Raw genomic sequence first — 13,958 nt, forward strand, 5'->3', positions numbered from 1 at the left:
CTCTTTTTTTTCTTCTTCTTTTCTTTGTTGTTTTTTTTCCCCCCAAGTTATGGGTTTCTGACAATTAATTAGCTAATGAAGTTTGACCTTTTTTTTTTGTTGTTCCCTTTATGGGAACAAAACGCAACACTTTATGGTTACTGCAGAAAAATAAAATAAAATCAAATAAAAATGAATAAAATTAAATTAAATAAAATAAAAAAAAAAAGAAAAAAAAATGGGAGCAGCTAAAACTTATACAAAAAGAAGCATTGGAATAGGAGTAGAGAAATGAGCATAACCCAGCAGTGCTGGGCATCCCCAAAGGTTCAACCTGGGGAAACGAAGGGCAGCCCCAGTGCAGCCAGCCAGCCCCGCTCTCCGCTCATCCATTCCCATTTCGAGGCCCCATTTGCATCTCAATGGGGCGATCCCCGATGCCACGGGGGCACAGAAATGTATCCCAAACTAAGAAGCACTTTCTACCAACTTCAGCCCCAAGTTTTCCTACAGGAAATATTTTTTGGGTTCACAGCAGATCTTTTCTTTTTTTTCTTCATTATTATTATTGTTGTTATTATTATTATTATTTTATTTTTGGTAGCAGCGAACAGTTTTGCTGCGCTCTTAAATGTTTTTCACATCTTGCTTAAACCAAACTTTGCAAATCCAACAGGGAAACGGGAGGGAAATGCCATATTTAGGTGCAGTGTGAGGCTGTTCGCCGTGAGCGCCTTGCAGGGCATTGTGTGAGCGGATCAGGGCTTGTGGCAGTGGGGCACAGTGCTGTGATGGGGTCACGGGGCCAGGGGAAAAATGCAGCTTTCTTGCATCAGAGCCATGATAACCCCCCGCCCATACATACACATCCACCCAAGCGTTCTGATAGGCAGTGGTTGGAGGCAAGGCTCCCATCCGCCTTCCTGGCCACAACGTAGCAACGTAAGAACAGAGGCAAGTTGTGCCACCAGCAAAATGCCAACATTTGTTTGGTTTTGCTCTTTGGGTGAAAAAAAAAATAGAATTATCTGCAATATTCTATTTCCTGCATTGGATCCAAGGAAATTATGGAGTGTTTCGTGCCTCCTTCCTTCAGCTTTGTTTGAGCTTCTGGTGCCAATAAGGCTGAATCCCAGCACCGAACCCAGGCGCGGTCCGAGTCAAAACAGCAGCAGAGTTTCTTCTCAAAACAAAAAAACCCAAACGCTGGTTCCGATGGTGACGAAATGCAGCCTTAATCAAAACGGGTACTGAAGCTGTTGAGTGAAACCATGAAATTCCAGAAATTCTGCTTAAATTTCCCTCGGCGCCTGCAAGATAACGAAAATACGGAACTTTGTCTCTTCACGTAAAAATAAAAACAAAATAACACTAAAACAATCGGAGACGTATTTGTAGGCAATGGTTAAGTGAAGATGCCTCCTGTCAGTGGCTCAGTCTAACTGTGTGATGCAATATGCCATATTCCCAGCCCAAACTTCTCATTTCAATGGCAGCCGTCGCGTTGTTCCGAGCTGGCCCGGCCATTGAAAGGTTCCACCCAGCTCTGCCAAGCTGAGGGCAGCGAGACTCAGCCGGGGGCTGCAATGGGGACCCTGGGGTCCTCTGTGGGGCTCTGGGGGAGATCCATCCCTCAGTGGGTCAGCGTTTGAGGTTTCCACCTTTGCCCCGTCCCATAGGGGCTGCTCGCAGGTGCGCGGCCACGCGCCGGGTGCCAAAGTCCGGCTGTCCCAATCGTTGGGAAAGAGGGAGCAGCCCATGTTTCCCCCTGGAACGCTCTGTTCCTGCCCCACGCTGCCTTCACGCAGCTCAGGAGCTCTTCTGAACAGGAAAAAAAAACCTACAACAAATGGTAGCTGAAGGGAAGATTTTGTTTTCTCTATAAATTATGTGTGGAAAAGGAACGAAAAAGATATGAGATTTCACACCTGAAATCCCCACCAGAACCCTCTCCTGTTTCCTTCTGCTGCAAATAAAGTTGCAGTTGATTCTTTCTATTCTCATACAAAATACTGGGTCCTTTTCTTTCTTCCTTCCTTCCTTCCTTCCTTCCTTCCTTTCTTCCTTTCTTCCTTCCTTCCTTTCTTTCTTTCTTTCTTTCTTTCTTTCTTTCTTTCTTTCTTTCTTTCTTTCTTTCTTTCTTCCTTTCTTCCTTTCTTCCTTTCTTCCTTTCTTCCTTTCTTCCTTTCTTCCTTTCTTCCTTTCTTCCTTTCTTCCTTTCTCTCTTTCTCTCTTTCTCTCTTTCTCTCTTTCTCTCTTTCTCTCTTTCTCTCTTTCTCTTTTCATTTCTTCCTTCCTTCTTTCTTTCTTTCTTCCTTCCTTCTTTCTTTCTTTCTTTCTTTCTTTCTTTCTTTCTTTCTTTCTTTCTTTCTTTCTTTCTTTCTTTCTTTCTTTCTTTCTTTCTTTCTTTCCTTCTTTCCTTCTTTCCTTCTTTCCTTCTTTCTTTCCTTCTTTCTTTCTTTCCTTCTTTCCTTCTTTCCTTCTTTCTTTCTCTCTCTCTCTCTCTCTCTCTCTCTTTCTTTCTTTCTTTCTTTCTTTCTTTTAATTATTATTCTTTTTGTTAATGGCAATTTCGTCACACCAGGCACCTTGCAGTGGGCTCCCTGCCACCAGGGATCCTGTCAGTGCCCGTTGGCTGCCCCGCGGCACAGCAGCAAGCCAGGGCAGGCCATGCTGCAGCTGTGGGTCCAGCAGGGAGGTGCTGAGCTCCTCGGGATCCGGGGCTGGGGGCCGTGCTTCTGCCCAGCCCCCCAACGGGACGCCCATGGCCCATAGTGCAAACCTGGGTTTGCTCGTGGGGCGGAGGGTACAACGGTTGTGTTTTTAAACGAATAAAGCAGATCTTTTCTTTGGGATTTTCTTCACGTGTTGCACTTGTGGGGTTTGTCTCTTGCGTTAATTTGTTCTTGCTAACCTGTTAATTTAGTGATATTAGTTTGCCTACACGATTTCTGGTTTTTATGTGGATTTGTTTTAGTTTTCTAATCTCAAAACCAACTTAATCGATAGCACCTCCTTTGTTGTTGTTCAGATCTTTTTTACACCCTTAACAGATCCAAACGTTCGTAGATCTTACCCAGGCACCTCCAAAAGTAAGAAATACCCTAAGAGTGAAGAAATAATGACAGCAGAGCAGAACAAAAATTCAATTTGGTTTTGTTTTGCATTATGAGATACGAGACGTTTGTTACAAGGAAATGCTGAGATACAGCACTTACTGTTTTCAGGAGAGCCATTCTTTTCCATGATCCTTTCTGTATGACCCCTACAACAACACAGGAAGTAGTTTCAGACACAGCAGAGCTCCGTACTCCTGCCCACACTGGAACCAACACCAGCAGAGAACCAAGGGGCAGAGGGATGCCTTTCTTTGCCCTGCCATGAGAAACCGCATCACCTTTAGTTGCTATTTTAAATTCAGGTCTATTAGTAACTAAACTAAACCGAGGAATCCACACCAACAGGGACTACATTAGCACAAAATCTTAAACCTGCTCCGTCTCCGGGCAATGTTCCCTTCTCACAACGAGGTTTTATCCTGAAATGAAGGTGGGGTCCCGTGGAGGACTTCTCCCTTCTGACAAAGCTCAGCAGCCGTCAGAGGAGCGCAGTACACACAGCGCAGCCACCCCTGTGGCTCCCATAGCCCATCTGCAGGCACCAGCAATACTCCCTGGGGATGGGAGATAGTCGCCCTTCTCTTCATCATGGCTCAATATCTGACAAAGAGCAACAATGGAGCACCTGGGAGGCAGATCTCCGCTGTTTCAGTGGGCGGAAGGTGGCTTCAGAGTCACCGTTTTAACTGCACAACTCACATATGTAATGTTCCAGTTTGGCTGTGGAGGTTCCTGAACAGAGATTGAGTAGAGATGTGTGCTAACAGATAAAACCTCCCAGATTTAACACACGCACAAGCTCACAATGTGGGTCCCGCTGCCATATGGCCAGGCCAGCAGACCCTGCTCCAATGCACACACCGTCCCCGCGAAGTTGGGCACTCTTTGGAAGGAGCTGAGCTGATCTACCTCCAGCTGAGCAAGGGAGGGCACTCAGTGCAATGATCCCACAAAAAAAGAAAAAAGAAAAATGAATGGCGAGGCTTTCAGAAAGAGTGGGCTTTCAGAATGGGTGGGTGATGCTTCCCCTCCTTTGTTTCCTGCCTTGGAGTGCAGCAGCTCGCAGCTAAGGAAGGAACCTGCTGGAGGAGCCGAGCCAGCCCACGTCGGGAAGCTCTGTAGGAAGGGCACCTTCTGCCGTGGTGAGGCAGGGCTGGAGCCAGAGACAGCACGGTGGCTCCGTGGGGTTTGGGTTCCCCCAGGCCCCCCTTCCCCCCCCTCCCCCTCCCCCGGGGAAAGCGGCAGCTGCTGGGGCAGGGGCTGGGGATGAGGCAGCCTGGGGACACCACGTCCCCACCTCTGGTTTCTGCCCTCTGGACAGTGGTCTGGGAGGGGAACACGGAGCCCGTGGGATGCTGGGACGCTGTGGAGATGGCACAAGATGGGGATAAATCAGCAGCAGTTGTTGGCTTGGAGCAGCGGGAGAAGGGAAGACACCAAGATTTCCTCTGCGCTGACCTCACGGAAGGTGCCCTCACCTCTCCAAGCACCGCCTGAAAATGTTCTAGCATGTGCATGCTTTACATTAACAATCGGCTCCATACATATTTAAATAGGGACATTATTAAGCTTGTGCCTGTTCAGACATATGCCCCTAGCAGGGGTGCTGGCTTCGCTTATTTTCTTTGGCTGTGGACTCAAACAGGAGGCGGCAGAGCCAGAGCAAAGCGCGTACGTGTGGATCCCAAAAAAAGTGTATTTTACATACGTGTGTTGCTACAACACAGCGTCCTTCCCAAGAGCTATAGGTGAACCTAATCCTGGAGAGAGCAGCGTGCTGAAAGATGATGATCAGAGCACTTCCTTTTCCTGCAGCAGAAGCCCAAGGGAGAAGGGCAGCGGCACAAAGGCAGCGCCCATGGAAGCCGTGCCCGCCTGCACCCAGGTCTCCACACTCTCCAGCTCCTCACTGCTCACTGGGCATGGCCACAGAGCCCGGCTCTTGGGGAGCAGCCCTCTCCCTACTCCCTCTCCAGACACCGAGATGCCAGCTCGGTGTGTGCCCTCCCGCAGGCAGCACAACAGAGCTCTGATGGTGGGGATGTCACATTTGCTGCTCCCTCTGCGCAGGGATGTCACACCCGCTCCCTGCTGTCCCTTGCCCTGCTCATAGCATGCCTTTCCTGTTTCACCCGATTTTTCTTCCTGCCCCGCTTCCCTTTTTGGCTGCTGACCTTCAGCTCCCACCCCTCCTCCAGATGTATGTGCCCCCTGGGCCCCCTTCTCCTTCCCCTCCCCTCTTCACGTTGTGCCTCCATCCCCTGGCTGCCACACACTCACTTCTGCTTTGTGCCGGTTCCTATGGCACACGTGCGTACCATTTGCTGTCCCGACCCACACCAAAAGTCAGAATTTAATGTCTCTGATCAGGATTTCTATAAGCCAGCCACACCTGGGGGGCACCCAGCTTGCAGACTTCCTTGGTGCAACGCCGGTCCCCAAAGATGACAATACTTAGGACAATAAACTGCAGGGGAGAACGTCTCCCAGCACAGGTCTCCTCACTGGGGCAACTCTGGGAGAAGGCAGAGCAGCAGCAGAGCAGCGGGAGACTGCGTGGATGTGGGGTTGTACTCCGCGAGATCAGTGCTGGGGGGGTCACGCGGCGGGGACACAGCACGGTGACACGGTGGCAGGGATGTGGGAGGTGGCGGTGGGTCCGAGCACAGCAGACACAGAGCAGCGGAGCGACGTCGGGTGCAGCAGATGCAGAGCGGTGCCCGGTGAGCAGCTGTCGGGGTGCTGGGCAGGGGAGCGCTGAGCCCGGCTTGGGGAGGAAGTGAAAAGCAGATGAGATCTTTGTGGGTTTGCAGCAACTGGTGGCTGACAGGAAGAGCCAATTCACGCTGGCATGAGGGGAAGAAGAAAGGAGGAGGGCAGTAGTGAAAATCCATATTGTTCACTTAGATGCCTAACAGTCGCTCCGCTCCAGGAGAAAAACAATGTGCTGGCTGCGAGAAGGAAAATCAGGCTGTTTGTGGAGCACTCGGAAAATTATGGGTGCTCCTTAACTTACCGCTGTCAGCACTTCAAGATTGCAGACATCGCCCTATCTTCTCTGCAGATCTCTGCTGTTTTGAAATTTTACAGGTTCCCTGGTTAGTGATTCAAAGGTTAGCAGCTCGTACTCAGCAAAGCACCACTCAGACGGGTTCGTCCCGCAGCAACTTCGTGAAATGAGAAACATCACCGTGCAGGAGGCGAGGAGGTGGCTCTCAGCGCTGCAGAGCAACCCGGTGCTCTGAGAGGAGAATGCTGGGATGGAGAACAAAGCCCCAGAGAAGTCCCCTGCCAGGCTGCTTCTTGCCCAAGCCCCACACCTCCCGCGCCTGCATGCTGCTCAGCCCCGCTCCGTGGCTGGGATCTCACTGCGGCTGAACCCGGCTCCTCTCTCACTGCGGCTGTTCTCGGGTTCTCCCACTCCATGACCCACACCACCCTCCCTCTCTGCTCCTTTCTGCGTCTCCATAACTCCCGGGGTGAGCTCTGACCTTCCCCCTGCTGCCTTCAGCCCTGCTGTGTGTGTTCCCCTCTCCCCGTGGTGCTCCCACACCATCCAGCAAAGCGGTGGAAATTCCCCTCCTCACACCTTCCTCCTTCCTTCCTTCGCTGTACCGCGGTCTCTGAAGCTCAGGAATGGCGCCCAGCTTTGGCCCCACACCCAGCATACCCGGCCCTTCTGACTCCCCCCATTTACAGGATGCTTTTTCTCCCTCATCTTTGTCAAGGAGGAGCTGGATGTCGAGCAGAGCCAGTGCCAGTTTCAGCAGAGCTGCAGAGAAGGGCTGCCTCCCCACAGGGGGAGAGATGAAAGCACAGCCTTCTCCGAGTCTGAGCTATTGCACCTGGTGAAATTTGGGACGTTCTTGGGCAGCTCTTTGGATTTCCTCTCACATACCTCACGATTAGTAGGAGATCACAGCAACTTTTTGCACAGGTATCATCACCACGAGCAGGCTGGCCGCATCCCTCAGCGAGCCGACGGCTCGGCAGCCAACTCCGAAAACTATTGATGGCCACGGAGGGCTTCAGCCAGGAGCTGCGGAGGAGCCGAGCCCGGGACACGGCCGTGCAACCGTGGGGTTTCAGGGCTCCCCTCATTTGGGCCGCCGCTCAGCTCACACCGCGGCCGCTCCCATCCCAGCTGCCGCGGCCGTTCAGCGCCGCTGACGTGCCCGCGGTGAGGGGCAGCGAGGCCGCAGGGCACTGCTGGCGGAACTAATGAGCTAAAAGTAGAAAGCAGGAGGAGACCGCAGCAGGTGGCTTCAGCGGGCGGGAAAAATGAAGGTTTCCATTTCCACATGCGGCGGAGGATGGCGTTAGCTATGTGGGCAGGGATTTGAGTGGAAATCCTCCTGCCGCTCGCTTGGCTGCGGGCTGCTCCCTGGCGCCGGGTGCCTCGAGGGGTATCTTTGGCAGTCGGATCGCTTTCGTAAGGGGCGCGATGCCTGCAGCACCTGGGGACGGCTGTGCCTCAAAGGTGGCCGGGCACATTTTCCATGGCAGGAGGGGAGCTCTGGGAAGGATTGCTGCAGGCTCGGAGCAGGCGTGGCCATCCAGGCACTGCTGTGCTTTTGTGGGCGCAGACCGTCTGGTGAGGATGGCCGAACATTTCTGACTACGTTCAGGAGCTGAAATAAACAACCGCTGCACCCCGCTCTGCCCCGCGTCGCAGCTGCTGAGCCCAGGGAGGCAGCGGTGTCTCGCAGGAAGGCAGCAGGATGAGCTCCTCGCAGGCTGCCCGCTGCTGCAGGGATGTGCGGGAGCTGCCCATGTCCCAGCAGAGAGCATCAATCACTGCGTGCATTCCCTTAACAGACAGGGCAAGAAGATGCCGCTGCGTTTCCCTGTGGCAGATTACCTCCCCATGTAGCCAGCCTTTCTGGGGGGACGTTCCTCCACGACAGCGTCTGAAGGAGATTCTCCGTATCTCCGTGGTGCTCACCTCACCGAATGCCTCTCACATCACTCTCTGCTTTCTTTTCCTGCCCAGCTCCCAGGCTGATATTAGTGCTCTCCCCAAATGTAGGTTTCTACGTGGGAATCGCTGTTGTCAGAGGCAGGTCAGCATACGGCCACCAGCTCTTGTGCTGGCTCTCCGTGGGGCTCAGGCTCAGGATCCCCCGCGGAGGAATGGGTGCCAGATTGAAAGCTTCTGGTTTCAGATAAGGTCCGATTTGCCTGTTTCGCAACACACTTCTGCCAAGTCCTCATTCAGCCAGTTCACCGCTTCGTGAACGATCCATCCCTATTATCCACTTAATTCTCATGATTCCTACTTCCTGACTCCTCCTGAGCATTGGGAACGCCGCGCACGCCTTCCCCTTTGCACACAGCAGGGTGAGACCCCAGGAAGCAGGACCCACGGCCTCAGCCAGGACCCCAGCAGGGGAGAACTGCACCGTGTCCACAATGGAGAGATTGTAAGGAAGTTAACGGGGGAAATAATGAGGCAACCATTTGCCTGCTGTGGGGAGTTCATTTAAAAAACAGGCATGTCTTTCACAGGGCTCGCCATCTCCCAGCTACCTGCCCCCATCGGTTAATTAAACTGATTAATGATATTCGCTGTCAGAGGAGACTCACGAGAGGGAGATGAGGGAGCAGCTGTCCCTCTGCCTCTCCCTCATCGCATCACTGCATGGGAATGGGGTTGGGGCTGGGGAAAGCGCCTGCTGAGGCCCTGCTGGCCCCCATTCAGCCCATCTCTAGCTCCCCGTCTAGTCTGGCTCCTAGCCTGATCCAGCCCAGCTCCAGCCCAATGCCTGGCCTGGTTCCAGCCCTGTGTCCAGCCCCATGTCCCGCCCGGTTCCAGACAGACGTGCAGCCCCGGGGCACAAGGGCCTAGCCCTGCTCTGCGGCGTGCAGTCTGCAGGCACTGCTAGGTGAGGCGCTGCTTGATTTTTCGTGGATCCTCTCACAAATTGCCCATTGTCTTCCAAACAAAAGATGATGAGAGAAGGGAGACTCTCACCCTTGTCTTCACAGCCAGAAAAGCAAGATGACACGCTCTGTCTGAGGTTAACAGCGGGCTGAGGCAGGAGCCGAACCACCATTGGGTGACTCTGTCCCAGCACAGACTTACCAGAGAACATCTCGGCCAGACCAGTGTCTGGTCCAGCTGTCAGCTCCGGTCAGGCTTTGTCATCCTGTATTTTGAATACCTGTTTTTCTTGTCTCCTTTCTGCGAAGCCCTCAGGGGTCTTTGCTGCATGGGCTCCTTTCCGGGCTCCGGCCAGATGTCAGATACATGTAGATGAGTGCCTGGAAGTCAAGACTCAGAAAGACGTATGTTAACCCCAGAACAAACCACTGCACTTTTACGTTCCGCTGTGAGTGAGAGACCAGAGCTGGATGTTTGTTTTCAGTGAAGCCTTGTGCTCACTGCCTTCTCCCTTGAACATCAGCAGATAACACAGCTACGTTGAAAGCAGCACCTACCCCAGCTGCAATGCTGGACCTGTGCCGCAGGTCCTGCACAGCCATTGTTTTGTTCATTGCAGACACGTGGAGGAAGGCTCAGTGTGAGCAAGACATTTGTCTCCAGCTCAGCCATCACCTCTTTCTGCCTGCCTGCCAGGTATTACTCTCAGTCCCAATACAGTCCACCAGGAAGAAGCTGGCAGCTTTACGTTCACCCCTCCTCACACACACAGGGAAAGGACTTGAAGTGTGCAGTGCGGGTTATGACCTGATTTCGCTGCTTTTTTGTCTCTCTCCTGGTCAACAACAGAGCATTCAGGGATGTGCCATTGTGCAAGGCAGGAAGAGGAAAGCAGGTGAGAGCGGGAGCATGGAGCAGCTGCCCCAGCCTTGGCTTGGGGGGGCAGCCAGGGAAGTCGGCATTCTGCTAACGGGAGGCTTTATTACATGTAATTAACCTTCCTCTAAGGAGAATGGATTGCTCTGAAGGAAGAAAAACTGTTGGAGGTTTCCATGTCTATATAGAATTATACAAAGAGTTCAGCTGAACTGAAGGTGTATGTGATGGGCAGTTAAGTCTTCTGAGTGGTTTTTGTTAGTTTGGGGGGGCATTTTATTTTATTTTATTTTATTTTATTTTATTTTATTTTATTTTATTCTGTTTTATTTTATTTTGTTTTCTTTTATTTTATTCTTGTTTCTGGTGACCAACTTCTGAGCATTTGCTGCACTACAACCACAACCTAGAAATCCAGACCAGATCCTCAGCCAGGAGGGACTCGGCCGTGTAGTGACCGTGGGGTTTCACATCTGGCATTTCTCCCTACGAAGCAGATCAGCTCTCTGTTCTCAAGATTTTGCTTCTCTCCACCTGCCCCCAGCACTGCACCGAACCCAGAAGGAGGGAAAAGCTGGCACTGACAGCCAGGAGCAGAAGAGAAATGGGAGCACAGGGAAAGCAGGGAAGCTGTGTAGTGTTACAAGCAGGAGACAGGAGCTGCTGACAAAGTTCTTCATTCTGTTGCCATTCTGCTGCAGCCCAGGTCATGCCAACATATTCCAGTGCGTGTGAGATCACCATCAAAGAGGTTGAATTCTTCCTGCTGAAAATATTTTGTGCATTTGTCGGGAATTAGATGCTTTATATTACATATATTCGTAGGGATCTTGAATCACATATCACCAATCACGTTTCAGTGAACAACAGCCAGGGGCTTTTCTTCCCACATGAATGGCTGCGGTGAGAGCTGGGTGTCCATTGCCACAGACCCCTATAGAAGACAGCTGAACTGTTGCAAATTATTAGAAACCGATGGCATAGAGGGTACAAATATCAGTTATCTTTAGCTGTCCTTTGGGTTTTCTGTATCTTCACATTTCCACCACAAGACAGAGAGGGCCAGCTGACAGATACTGTAGTACAGTAAATAAGCATCTCATTTTCGTTACCCCGGTTCGTTACCATTACGCTGAGAATGTGAGCAAACATGGAGCAGCACAACAGATGGGTCCAAACAGCCCGTGGTTCCTCTGCATGGAGATCTGCAAGACTGCTCTCTAACGACACCGACGCATTGCTCTACCCAATGGGGTTTATAGGTGCACGTATTTGTTTTCCTTTTGAAACAAGGACCCACACAAGCTCCACCCCATGGCTGTGATACATCTCTGTGCAACTTGAGGAATGCAGTCAGTACCTCCCCTTGGGGTACGTCTTGAAAGCCAAAGCCACTGAAGCAGCCTGGAAGGCTATCGCATGCCTGGCAGGGCTTACTTGTAACGGCATATTCCATGTGATAAGGGGGTAGGTTTGCAAGAGGAAAAAATCAGCCTGGAAGTTTTGACAGATCGCAAACGACCGGATTTGAGCTGTTCAGAGAATGTGCATCCCAGTCCTGGAAGGGTGAGACTGCGGTCACAGGTGGGATGTGAGGAACATTTACAATCAGGATTGCTTTCTTCTGTGACCACAGTTCTTCTCTCTTCTCAATCCCCGCTGTATCAGATGCCCCCACATCTGGGAACAACCAAACAAAAGCCCAGCCACCAACAAGTGAGGGGAGGGAACAAACCAAGAAATGGCAGCACAGATTTGGACAGCAGTCTCACACAGGAATCACTGAAAACCTTTTCTCACTTAGGGAAACTTCTATTTCCATCATAGCCACCCATTTTTTTCCAAGAACTGATTTAAATACAGGTATCCATGTCTTAGTTAATCACCTTTAGTGTTCAGCCAAATACATTAATGGTTCATTTGAATATGGAAAGGTATCTGCTATTAGACGTCAATGATGCAACCCCCAGTTGGTGTCACAAGGGCTAAGGTGTCATTCTGTGTAAGGTGGTCTCTCTCCTCCTCCTCATGCTCTTCTGCAGCAGTGTCTTACAGCCTTCTCTAGGGCACGCATAGAGCTGTGATTTCTTTTAAACAAACAGGTAACATCTTTTATCCACAGCTCATGTCTGAAGTAGAGGAGAAAAATGATCAAGCTTATTCGTTCTAGTTTAATGATATTTTTGACACAAGCTGAAGAAGTGTGATGATGGCATTCTCGTGCTGTCCACACATAGTACTGCTCTACTTATGGGAAATAGTGCTTCCCACATAGTCTGGATGCAGGTGCTGTACTTCCAGCTCTGTACGATACAAACATGATGAAACACGATGCAAACTCTGATGAAACTAGCACTCCTCCTCTGGCTGTAGGCAGAGGTAGTGCCTCCTGAAGCACTTCACCCAGGAGCCAAGCATAAACAGTGTGGGAGACATCTGGATACTGAACAGCGTGGATTGAAAACATTGCACTCTCCATCACGCTTCTATTTAGGAGATAAGGACGCTGACCGCGTGCACAAGGAGTTTGGTCACATCATTCACCCAACCTCAATCATAGGAAGCGATACAGACTGTGCCAGACCATGGCCCTGAGAGGTCCTCTTAGCTCCTGAGAGCTGCAAACCTTATGAGTTTCAATAGGGCCAAGTGTTGGGTCCTGTGTTTTGGTCACAACAACCCCAGGCAACCCTACAGGCTTGGGCAGGAGTGGCTGGAAAGCTGCCTGATGGAAAGGGACCTTGGTGTACTGATGGACAGTCGGCTGAACATGAGCCAGCAGTGTGCCCAGGTGACGAAGAAGGCCAATGGCATCCTGGTTTGTATCAGGAGTGGTGTGGTAAGCAGGACTGGGGAAGTCATCCTGCCCCCGTACTCGGCACTGGTGAGGCCTCACCTCGAGTACTGTGTTCAGTTTTGGGCACCTCAGTACAGAAAGGGCATGGAGGTGCTGGAGCAGGTCCAGAGAAGGGCAACAAGGCTTGTGAAGGACTTGGAGAATATGCCCTACAAGGAGCGACTGAAGGAACTGGGGCTGTTCAGTGTGGGGAAGAGGAGGCTGAGGGGAGACCTTATTGCTCTCTTCCAATATCTGAAAGGTGCTTACAGTGAGAGGGGGGGTTGGTCTCTTCTCACTGGTGACAGGATGAGGGGAAATGGCCTCAAGTTGTGTCAGGGTAAGTTTAGGTTGGCTATCAGGGAAATCTTTACAGAAAGGGCTGTTAAGCACTGGAATAGGCTCCCCAGGGGGGTGGTTGAGTCACCATCTGTGGATGTGTTTAAAAACCATTTGGATGTGGGGCTCAGGGACATGATTGAGCAGAGGGGTGTTAGAGTTAGGGGAGTATGGATGGGTCATGGTTGGACTCAATGATCTTTACGGTCTTTTCCAACCTGAGTGATTCTATGATTCTAACAGCTCCGCAGCAGGCAGCTGGGTAGGAGTGGAGCCTCTTCTGCAGGAGGAAATAGCGCAGAGCTGTAATGACGTGGTTTATTCGCTCAGCTTCTGCTTGTCCCTATCTTCTAAGAGTACGTATAGATCAAGGAAAGGGTAAGCGTACATAACTATCGCTCCTTACCATGCAACAGAAGGTGCTTCTCTCAGAAAGCATCACTCCGCAGACCAGGTCACAACCTCTTGGTATCATACAGTGACAGCCAAATGCTCGGTCAGTACTGCAGGACAGAACCTTTTGTGCTGGCACAGTTTCAGAGGGCAGTTATAGCGTAAGTGACATCAAATGATAGCCTTAATAAACTTACTTCACCTTATGCACGTATCTTAGCTTCGCACACGCAAACCCAGAAGTTATTTTGACCGAATATGTAAAGCAGTATTTCTCTTAACTGCTGCCATCAGTTGCAGGCTTTCCGTTACAGCCTTGGGCTGGCCTGCACAGCAGCTGTTGGGAGTATTATCTTGCATTCTATATGCTAAGCTTTCAATTACAGCTATAGAAGGACCAAAGTGAACCGCTGGGTTTTTTCCTCAGTTAATGCTTATTTGATCCCGTGGTGAAATTCAGCTTTCTGGGTACCAGCACAAAGCAACACTTTTTCCAAGTTTTGTTACTTACGTGGACTTAAATCTACTTTGT

Source organism: Gallus gallus, chromosome 2, assembly GCF_016699485.2.
Source record: "Gallus gallus isolate bGalGal1 chromosome 2, bGalGal1.mat.broiler.GRCg7b, whole genome shotgun sequence".
Classification (NCBI taxonomy): domain Eukaryota; kingdom Metazoa; phylum Chordata; class Aves; order Galliformes; family Phasianidae; genus Gallus; species Gallus gallus.